General features: G+C 39.2%; 3 non-coding genes across 3 annotated transcripts; all 3 read right to left on the reverse strand.

The window, feature by feature from the left end:
- Positions 1–2,499: 2,499 nt before the first annotated feature.
- LOC124875804 lies at positions 2,500–2,612 on the reverse strand. The gene has a single exon (XR_007040138.1). It is a non-coding gene; the product is annotated as a U5 spliceosomal RNA (small nuclear RNA).
- Positions 2,613–4,067: 1,455 nt separating this feature from the next.
- On the reverse strand, positions 4,068–4,184 carry LOC124875791. The gene has a single exon (XR_007040126.1). It is a non-coding gene; the product is annotated as a U5 spliceosomal RNA (small nuclear RNA).
- Positions 4,185–10,559: 6,375 nt separating this feature from the next.
- LOC124875801 lies at positions 10,560–10,676 on the reverse strand. The gene has a single exon (XR_007040135.1). It is a non-coding gene; the product is annotated as a U5 spliceosomal RNA (small nuclear RNA).
- Positions 10,677–10,891: the final 215 nt, after the last annotated feature.

Here is a 10,891-nt window from a genome sequence, read left to right on the forward strand (position 1 = left end):
CTATAAAGGTAAAAAGTAGATATAAATAAATATCATGTCCATATCTATCTTACAATGCAACATTATATTAGAAAATCTATATTAGAATTTATTTATTATATTAATTGGAAATGCAATGCAAAATAATGAATCGTTAGCTTCTTCAACAGTCTGCTTTGAAACAAGTGCGTAACCTTAGGTCTAGCATTGGGGTTGGTTAAGTTCTCTGCCTAGTTGTTTATTTATTGAATCATTTACTTTTGTAAAAGGAGTCAGGCTAATTTTGCGTTCCTGTTTTAGAAATTCATTGTAACGCTTTTACTGTGATTTTCTTAACTTTCCTGTTTTCTTTGTATTTACTCTGCAGTTTTTCTGTTCCACATCAATTCAGCAATTAATAAAAAGCTTACTTTTACTTCATCTTTTTTCTAACACAGAACCTAATACTTAACATTTTCAGAGCACCTTTATATTCATGAATGCTGCATTGTGGTGTTTCAAAAGCTTCACAATAATTTGACTTAGTTTTAATTTTTTGTTAGTAGTTTAAGCGAAGGATGAAGATATACAACTGATGAGAAAAACATTTGGGTAAAGCAGATAATGACACATATTGAGATTTTTAGAAAAAACCTTCTGCTCAGTCGATCGGACTAAAGATGTTTTTAAACTCAGAGAAACTATGTTTATTGTGACTCAAATAAATATGCTTCTTTTCTCATCCATGTAAATTACTTTTTTAAATTTTACTCTCACACTCTCTCTCCCCCACATCTGAGGCTCCATTGTCATAATTTCTTACATTTCTAAAAAGAAAACTGGTATAAAATTGATTTTCTTTAGATTTTAATGGAATGGTAACCCCCTAAAAACACATCTATTTATTTTAATTATGGTGTGAGCTATCCCAGCATTTTATTAAAACATGTTCCTCCTTACATGAAGCTTTTGACTAAAGATCAGATATTTTTCACATCATGATGCAGATCCAGATAGAAGCTCACAGAGAGGGTTCTACTGTTTTCTATCACAGCCAGGCCATTTAACCTCACCTGTAGCTCAGGTGAAAGTCCCTCAACAGGACCCTGATGATGCCCATTAGTGAACCTCCACCTCATGTCTAGCTGGGTGAATCACCGTTACAATTAGCCCATTCTGAGCCAGCTCTCAGGTTTAACGTTAACTTCAGTCTGGGTTAAGCCTCTCTGGTTCCACCTGTTCCTGGGCGCACATATCAACCACGCTCCCTCACTCTGATTGGCTTCACAGCTGCTGTGAAATCAGCCGTCTCCCCTGTTGTAGCCCTGTTACACCTCAGTGTAACTCATCGGGTGATTAATGAGGCAGGCCAACGCTCCTGGACTGAACAGCCGTTCTGGACCTCTCTAGAATGGACAAATTGCCAGTCCAGCTGAGCCTGTGCACGTAGTTGCACAGTCACGGTACCGCGTGTGCGCAAATAACCACTGTTTGCCTTCTTTTCCTTTAGACTCATTGTCATTTTGGGTGGAGCGGCAGTGATTATATGGAACACAATAGAAACAAATCAGATTGTTTTTAATAAGTATGTGAAGTCTATCATTTGGGGGCTTAATGCATCTTTTGAACAGCCATAAACTCCTAAATGTCTTCTTTCATGAGATTCGGGGCTGTTCTGATAACATCTGGAGGTTCAACCCAAGAGGTCCATGTGACAGGTCTAACAAAGCACCTGGGTGCCACTGTATTGCGGAGCTAGTCCACATGCACCGCCATTCAGTGGCTGCGCGTACAGGCGTGTGCGAGTAGCATAGAGAAAACTAACTTAACAATACATATATATTTACCTCATTTTGATTTTCATTCTTTTTACAAGGTGTTGTTGTCGACTAACAGTGAAATATCGTTGTCTGTCCGTCTTTTTGAGAGTACAACCACTCTCACCGGCGACTGTACAGCAATCAGTGGTTGCTTGGTGGAGAAAGCGGGTTGGGTGATACCAAGTTTTTGGAAGGAGAAGGGGTGGTTACATTACCAGATGATGTTATTTTGTTGGCAAATGAAAATAATAAAAAATCAACAAGTTATTTACGCATTATTTATTTGTATATCGGAGTGATGTTATTATATTGGGGTCATATTGACTTGATCATATAATTTAATTTTAAAATTTAATTTTAATTGCAAAACATGTAGAAATAATAAGTTAGGTGAATAAAACCTGTCTAAAAACATGAAGCAGGCAAATAAATCTGAAAAATTAAAAAAATTAAAAAAATTCAAGAACAGCTGAAATACAAATTCGACATCTATCAGTTTGAAAATAAGTAAAAACCCATTGATAAGGCTTTTGGGAGCAAAGGATTACACAATTCCAACATCAACAAACAGAAACGTTGAAGAGTGTTGAAGCCTCGTAGGAGTGACCGACCAACACAACCCGCCATTAACAATATTTTTATGTAGTACAAAAAAGACTCAGTCAGAACTGTCTTTATAACTCTTATTCTAAAACGAAATTTGCTTTAAACATTCACAGAAAACCCTGCGGAAGCAGGGTAGTCAAAAATTAATTGAAACTCATGTTGTTCCTCTCCACGGAAATCTTTAGTAAAAGGCGAAAGATTTATACGATCTGAAAAGAAACATGAGTGCATAACTAGCTGTCGGATCCATAACTATTTATACTCCGACATAACATTCACAGTGACGGTGACGCTGAGCCAAACTTTCAACGAAAAAAGTTTGAATTAAAACGACAACAGATCACAGAAGGGTTACAATAGCGTTAATAAATACGAGTATTATCACAAAAACCACAAGCGATTAGTTCTGACAACTATAAATATTACCTTAAATAAACTGTAGAACACGTCATGCAGTGCATTCTGGGTATTGCTCCTCCATCGTCCATACCTGCTTACATTTGCAGGGTAGCGGCGGGTTTTAGTGCCTGTCTCTAGTGATAATTGGGCAAGAAGCAGGGTACACCCTGGCAGGTCGCCGGTCCATTACAGGGCAACACAAACATACAGGATAAACAACCATGCACGCACCCACTCATACCCATGTGCAATTTACACTAACCTAACGATCTGGTTTTTGGACTGTGGGAGGAAGCTGCAGAGCCCAGAGAAAACCCATGCATGTACAGGGAGAATGTGCCAGATCCATGCAGAAAGAGCCCAGGCCGGGATTTGAGACCAGAACCTTCTCACAATGAGGCAATAGTACTTGTCAGTGCAGTACCTTGTAGCCCAGTAAGAGTCTTATATAATTGAATAAACGTAATAAAAGCAGTAATGATACCATAAATGCCACCTAAAAAAAACCCATCATAAGTAGTTTTTTTTTTTTGACAGTGAGCTGACAGGAAAGGGGTGGAAAGAGGGTGAGAACGTGCAGCGAAGGTAAACAGGAGTGGGACTCGACCCGGTGACGGCTCCATCGAGGACTAAGGCCTCTGAGCATGGGTCGCGCCAACGCTGCACCCCAATGCAGGGTTTTCTAGTAGCATTTATTTGTGATTATTGAAATTATTAATAAGATCATAATTACAAATAATACCAAAGGAAAACAGGACTAAATATACTAATAATAATGCTATTTGATGATACTATAAGGGTAAAAAGTAGATAAAAATACAAATCACACATAAATCATGTCCATATCTGTCTTACACTTCAACTTTATAGCCTTAACTGTGGCGTCAGGGGAACATCGTCTAGATATGTTGACGGTCGAGTTCGCCCTCTGCTGGAGGTTAATTGGAAATGCAACGCAAAGCAATGAATCGTCAGCTTCTTCAAGTCTTTGCTTTGAAATAAAATTAGTTTCATTCCGTGCTGTTTGTCCGCTTGCAGATTTCTTCTGTTTTTGCCCTTTAGTTAAAATTTGAGACAAGATCATTTTAATTTAGTCACAGATAATCTGAGACAATGCATTTTATCAACAAACGGAGAAACGTCGAAGTGTTAAATCCTCACAATGTGAGATCGACCAGCCAACAAAATCACACACAAACATCAACGCGTCTATAAAACAAGAAAAACAATTAAATTCAGATTCTTGCTTCTTTAAAATATTTTTTAACTTTCAACAGCTATAGAAACCCTGCGAGTAGCAGGGTAATAAAAAATTTGAGATAAAACTCATGTTGTTCCTCTTCACGGAAATCTTTAGTAAAAGGCGAAAGATTTATACGATCTGAAAAGAAACATGAGTGCATAACTAGCTGTCGGATCCTTAACTATTTATACTCCGACATAACATTCACAGTGACGGTGACGCTGAGCCAAACTTTCAACGAAAAAAGTTTGAATTAAAACGACAACAGATCACAGAAGGGTTACAATAGCGTTAATAAATACGAGTATTATCACAAAAACCACAACTGATTAGTTCTGACAACTTTAAATACTACTTTGATTAAACTGTAAAACACATCACGTGGTGCATGCTGGTTATTGATCTGCTTACATCTTGGCTAATTCGTACCCAGGAACGTTTTGCCAGCTCAGTAATAAAGCAAAACCAATACGACTACTTGAACGCCTCTTTACGGACCCAGTAGTTCAAAAAACAACGAAAACGAGCCTCTGTGTTGACAAGGGAATATATATTTTCTGAATCGTGCAGAACGCGGGAGATAAAGCTATAACAATCCTTTTGTGTATTTACAATACAGACCAAAAGTTTGGACACACCTTCTCATTCAGAGTTGTCTTTATTTTCATGACTATGAATATTGTAGCTACCCACTGAAGGCATCAAAACTATGAATTAACACATGTGGAATTATATAGTGAACAAAAAAGTGTGAAACAACTGAAAATATGTCTTATATTGTAGGTTCTTCAAATTAGCCACCTTTTGCTTTGATTCCTGCTTCACACACTCTTGGCATTCTGTTGATGAACTTCAAGAGGTCGTCACCTGAAATGGTTTTCACTTCACAGGTGTGCCCTGTCAGGTTTAATAAGTGGGATTTCAAGCCTTATAAATGGGGTTGGGACCATCAGTTGTGTTGTGCAGGAGGTGGATACAGTATACAGCTGATAGTCCTACTGAATAGACTGTTAGAATTTGTATTATGGCAAGATAAAAGCAGCCAAGTAAAGAAAAACGAGTGGCCATCATTACTTTAAGAAATGAAGGTCAGTCAGTTCGAACAATTGGGAAAACTTTGAAAGTGTCCCCAAGTGCAGTCACAAAAACCATCAAGCACTACAAAGAAACTGGCTCACATGAGGACCGCCCCAGGAAAGGAAGACCAAGAGTCACTTCTGTTGCGGACGTTAAGTTCATCCGAGTCACCAGCCTCAGAAATCGCAGGTTAACAGCAGCTCAGATTAGAGAACAGGTCAATGCCACACAGAGTTCTAGCAGCAGACACATCTCTAGAACAACTGTTAAAAGGAGACTGTGTGAATCAGGCCTTCATGGTAAAATACCTGCTAGGAAACCACTGCTGAGGACAGGCAACAAGCAGAAGAGACTTGTTTGGATTAAAGAACACAAGGAATGGACATTAGACCAGTGGAAATCTGTGCTTTGATCTGATGAGTCCAAGTTTGAGATCTTTGGCTCCAACCACCGTGTCTTTGTGCGGCGCAGAAGAGGTGAACGGATGGACTCTACATGCCTGGTTCCCACCGTGAAGCATGGAGGAGGAGGTGTGATGGTGTGGGGGTGCTTTGCTGGTGACACTGTTGGGGATTTATTCAAAATTGAAGGCATACTGAACCAGCATGGCTACCACAGCATCTTGCAGCAGCATGCTATTCCATTCGGTTTGCGTTTAATTGGACCATCATTTATTTTTCAACAGGACAATGACCCCAAACACACCTCCAGGCTGTGTAAGGGCTATTTGACCAAGAAGGAGAGTGATGGGGTGCTACGCCAGATGACCTGGCCTCCACAGTCACCGGACCTGAACCCAATCGAGATGGTTTGGGGTGAGCTGGACCGCAGAGTGAAGGCAAAAGGGCCAACAAGTGCTAAGCATCTCTGGGAACTCCTTCGAGACTGTTGGAAAACCATTTCAGGTGACTACCTCGTGAAGCTCATCAACAGAATGCCAAGAGTGTGCAGAGCAGTAATCAAAGCAAAAGGTGGCTACTTTGAAGAACCTAGAATATAAGACATATTTTCAGTTGTTTCACACGTTTTTGTACAGTATATAATTCCACATGTGTTAATTCATAGTTTTGATGCCTTCAGTGTGAAGCTACAATATTTATAGTCATGAAAATAAAGACAACTCTTTGAATGAGAAGGTATGTCCAAACCTTTGGTCATTATTGTATGTTGTTTCAACTACAACCTTTACTGGGTTACAACAGAATGTGTGGTACCAAGAATGCATTTGAAAACTAAGATGTTTCACAAACTCTACAGAAATAAAATTGGAGTTCTTAATCATCCAACTACGTAAATATTATAATTCAACTACTTATTCTATTTCAATATTATACTAAAATTATAATACTATTGTTGTATTTTCATTTCTTTTCATTAATAAAGACTACTTCCTAATTCTGTTGAAACAGATGCAAAATCTTCACCCACAATTTTAAGACAAACTGTGCTGTTATTTCAACAATTCTTAACTGTAGGATGGTCAGTGAGGAGAGTTAAAAGTGAATACAGGTCCTTCTCAAAATATTAGCATATTGTGATAAAGTTCATTATTTTCCATAATGTCATGATGAAAATTTAACATTCATATACTTTAGATACATTGCACACTAACTGAAATATTTCAGGTCTTTTATTGTCTTAATACGGATGATTTGGGCATACAGCTCATGAAAACCCAAAATTCCTATCTCACAAAATTAGCATATTTAATCCGACCAATAAAAGAAAAGTGTTTTTAATACAAAAAACGTCAACCTTCAAATAATCATGTACAGTTATGCACTCAATACTTGGTCGGGAATCCTTTGGCAGAAATGACTGCTTCAATGCGGCGTGGCATGGAGGCAATCAGCCTGTGGCACTGCTGAGGTCTTATGGAGGCCCAGGATGCTTCGATAGCGGCCTTTAGCTCATCCAGAGTGTTGGGTCTTGAGTCTCTCAACGTTCTCTTCACAATATCCCACAGATTCTCTATGGGGTTCAGGTCAGGAGAGTTGGCAGGCCAATTGAGCACAGTGATACCATGGTCAGTAAACCATTTACCAGTGGTTTTGGCACTGTGAGCAGGTGCCAGGTCGTGCTGAAAAATGAAATCTTCATCTCCATAAAGCTTTTCAGCAGATGGAAGCATGAAGTGCTCCAAAATCTCCTGATAGCTAGCTGCATTTACCCTGCCCTTGATAAAACACAGTGGACCAACACCAGCAGCTGACACGGCACCCCAGACCATCACTGACTGTGGGTACTTGAGACTGGACTTCTGGCATTTTGGCATTTCCTTCTCCCCAGTCTTCCTCCAGACTCTGGCACCTTGATTTCCGAATGACATGCAGAATTTGCTTTCATCCGAAAAAAGTACTTTGGACCACTGAGCAACAGTCCAGTGCTGCTTCTCTGTAGCCCAGGTCTGGCGCTTCTGCTGCTGTTTCTGGTTCAAAAGTGGCTTGACCTGGGGAATGCGGCACCTGTAGCCCATTTCCTGCACACACCTGTGCACGGTGGCTCTGGATGTTTCTACTCCAGACTCAGTCCACTGCTTCCGCAGGTCCCCCAAGGTCTGGAATCGGCCCTTCTCCACAATCTTCCTCAGGGTCCGGTCACCTCTTCTCGTTGTGCAGCATTTTCTGCCACACTTTTTCCTTCCCACAGACTTCCCATTGAGGTGCCTTGATACAGCACTCTGGGAACAGCCTATTCGTTCAGAAATTTCTTTCTGTGTCTCACCCTCTTGCTTGAGGGTGTCAATAGTGGCCTTCTGGACAGCAGTCAGGTCGGCAGTCTTACCCATGATTGGGGTTTTGAGTGATGAACCAGGCTGGGAGTTTTAAAGGCCTCAGGAATCTTTTGCAGGTGTTTAGAGTTAACTCGTTGATTCAGATGATGAGGTTCATAGCTCGTTTAGAGACCCTTTTAATGATATGCTAATTTTGTGAGATAGGAATTTTGGGTTTTCATGAGCTGTATGCCAAAATCATCCGTATTAAGACAATAAAAGACCTGAAATATTTCAGTTAGTGTGCAATGAATCTAAAATATATGAATGTTAAATTTTCATCATTACATTATGGAAAATAATGAACTTTATCACAATATGCTAATATTTTGAGAAGGACCTGTATATGCTTTAAGCAGCCACTTAATTTCTCAGTTTATCTCTATTGTAGGCCTATACCTGTAAATTCTCACTTCCTGCCTACATTAAGAATCCTGTCTAGAAAGAATTAAAAATTGTCACTGAACTTTTAGCTGGTCTGCTTCTAATTTTAGGCACATTTTTAACATTTCTACAAATGTGTTTCACCCGCCAAATTCATTTACCCTGCATTTTGGATTGTTAGGAATAACCTTGCTAACTATTACTAATAGATGAGCTTTTACACACAGACCAGAATGATAAAGTATGAATGCTAACGTTTTACTTTTCTTAGAATAGGATAATAATCCTCAGTGACCTACAGTTTGACATAACGTTTAGTGCATTGGGTTGATTGTGGAACGTACTGTAACAGGAGCAATTAAAATGCTGCAGCCACACTTACATTCAGGGTTCGACACCTGCTATTACACACGCTGTCAGATAGACACCAGAATGGTGACACATAGTCTACTGACAAACACTGAGGGAGTCTACATCCCATGGAAGGAGTACCAGACATAAAACCCATGTGTGACCTTCTTTCGGGGCTGTTTCGTCACTTGGATAACCGAGCGGGTTACGGACGGGAGCCATCAGCGCTGATGTCTGTAACCATTCCTCTGCCTTATTTAGAATAAAAGTGTTGAGAGTTGTTGAGAGTATAGAACAGTTTTAGAGCCATTATTTTTAAGAGAAAGGGATTGTAAGCAGAGATGATGCTTCTGGGGAAAAGAATTCAGGGGAGATCCAAAGCGTCTGACCGCCAACAGGGTGTGGTAGCTCAGACAGGAGAAATGCATATTTACAGAGTTTTTTCATTATATTTTCTGTAGAAAAACATATAGAAAAGCAAAAGAAATTCTCACAAAGAAAAAAAAAAACCAAACATCTGAATGTATTAAATTTGAGTACTACAATATCCATCTCTATAAACCAAATTTAGTTGCCTCTGCATAAAGTTTTTCAGTTAACAGTCCTCCATCGTCCATACCTGCTTACATTTGCAGGGTAGCGGTGGGTTAGTGCCTGTCTCTAGTGATAATTGGGCAAGAAGCAGGGTACACCCTGGCAGGTCGCAGGTCCATTACAGGGCAACACAAACATACAGGATAAACAACCATGCACGCACCCACTCATACCCATGTGCAATTTACACTAACCTAACCATCTGGTTTTTGGACTGTGGGAGGAAGCTGCAGAGCCCAGAGAAAACCCATGCATGTACAGGGAGAATGTGCCAGATCCATGCAGAAAGAGCCCAGGCCGGGATTTGAGACCAGAACCTTTTTGCAGTAAGGCAATAGTACTTGTCAGTGCAGTACCTTGTAGCCCAGTAAGAGTCTTGCACTGAATTAATTGAAACTAAGAATTTCATGAAAGAAAAACTAATGCAAGGGGATTGTTCAATATTAAAAAAACTAAGACAAAAAAATGAAAGTATTTACAAAAATAATTAAATAAACTTATTCAAAATATTAATGATACCATAAATACCACTTAAAAAAAACTAACATAAGCATTTGATTTGTAGTTTTTTTTTTTTTTTTACAGTGAGCTGACAGGAAAGGGGTGAGACCGTTCAGCAAAGGTCAACAGGAGTGGGAGTCGAATCCGTGACGGCTGCGTTGAGGACTAAGGCCTCTGAACACGGGTCCCCCATTTTACCCCTGCGCCAACTCTGTGTCTCAATTCAGGACCTTCTAGTAGCATTTTTTTGAGATCATTGAAACAGGAGTGAAGACATAATTTGTAAATAAGATCATAATTACAAATAATACCAAAGGCAAACAGGACTGAATATACTAATAATAATGCTATTTGATGATACTATAAGGGTAAAAAGTAGATAAAAATACAAATCACACATAAATCATGTCCATATCTGTCTTACACTTCAACTTTATAGCCTTAACTGTGGCGTCAGGGGAACATCGTCTAGATATGTTGACGGTCGAGTTCGCCCTCTGCTGGAGGTTAATTGGAAATGCAACGCAAAGCAATGAATCGTCAGCTTCTTCAAGTCTTTGCTTTGAAATAAAATTAGTTTCATTCCGTGCTGTTTGTCCGCTTGCAGATTTCTTCTGTTTTTGCCCTTTAGTTAAAATTTGAGACAAGATCATTTTAATCTAGACACAGATAATCTGAGACAATGCATTTTATCAACAAACGGAGAAACGTGGAAGTGTTAAATCCTCCCAATGTGAGATCGACCAGCCAACAAAATCACACACAAACATCAACGCGTCCATAAAACAAGAAAAACAATTAAATTCAGATTCTTGCTTCTTTAAAATATTTTTTTACTTTCAACAGCTATAGAAACCCTGCGAGTTGCAAGGTAGTAAAAAATTTGAGATAAAACTCATGTTGTTCCTCTTCACGGAAATCTTTAGTAAAAGGCGAAAGATTTATACGATCTGAAAAGAAACATGAGTGCATAACTAGCTGTCGGATCCATAACTATTTATACTCCGACATAACATTCACAGTGACGGTGACGCTGAGCCAAACTTTCAACGAAAAAAGTTTGAATTAAAACGACAACAGATCACAGAAGGGTTACAATAGCGTTAATAAATACGAGTATTATCACAAAAACCACAACTGATTAGTTCTGACAACTTTAAATACTACTTTGATTAAACTGTAAAA

This window comes from Girardinichthys multiradiatus, chromosome 10 (assembly GCF_021462225.1).
Source record: "Girardinichthys multiradiatus isolate DD_20200921_A chromosome 10, DD_fGirMul_XY1, whole genome shotgun sequence".
NCBI lineage: Eukaryota > Metazoa > Chordata > Actinopteri > Cyprinodontiformes > Goodeidae > Girardinichthys > Girardinichthys multiradiatus.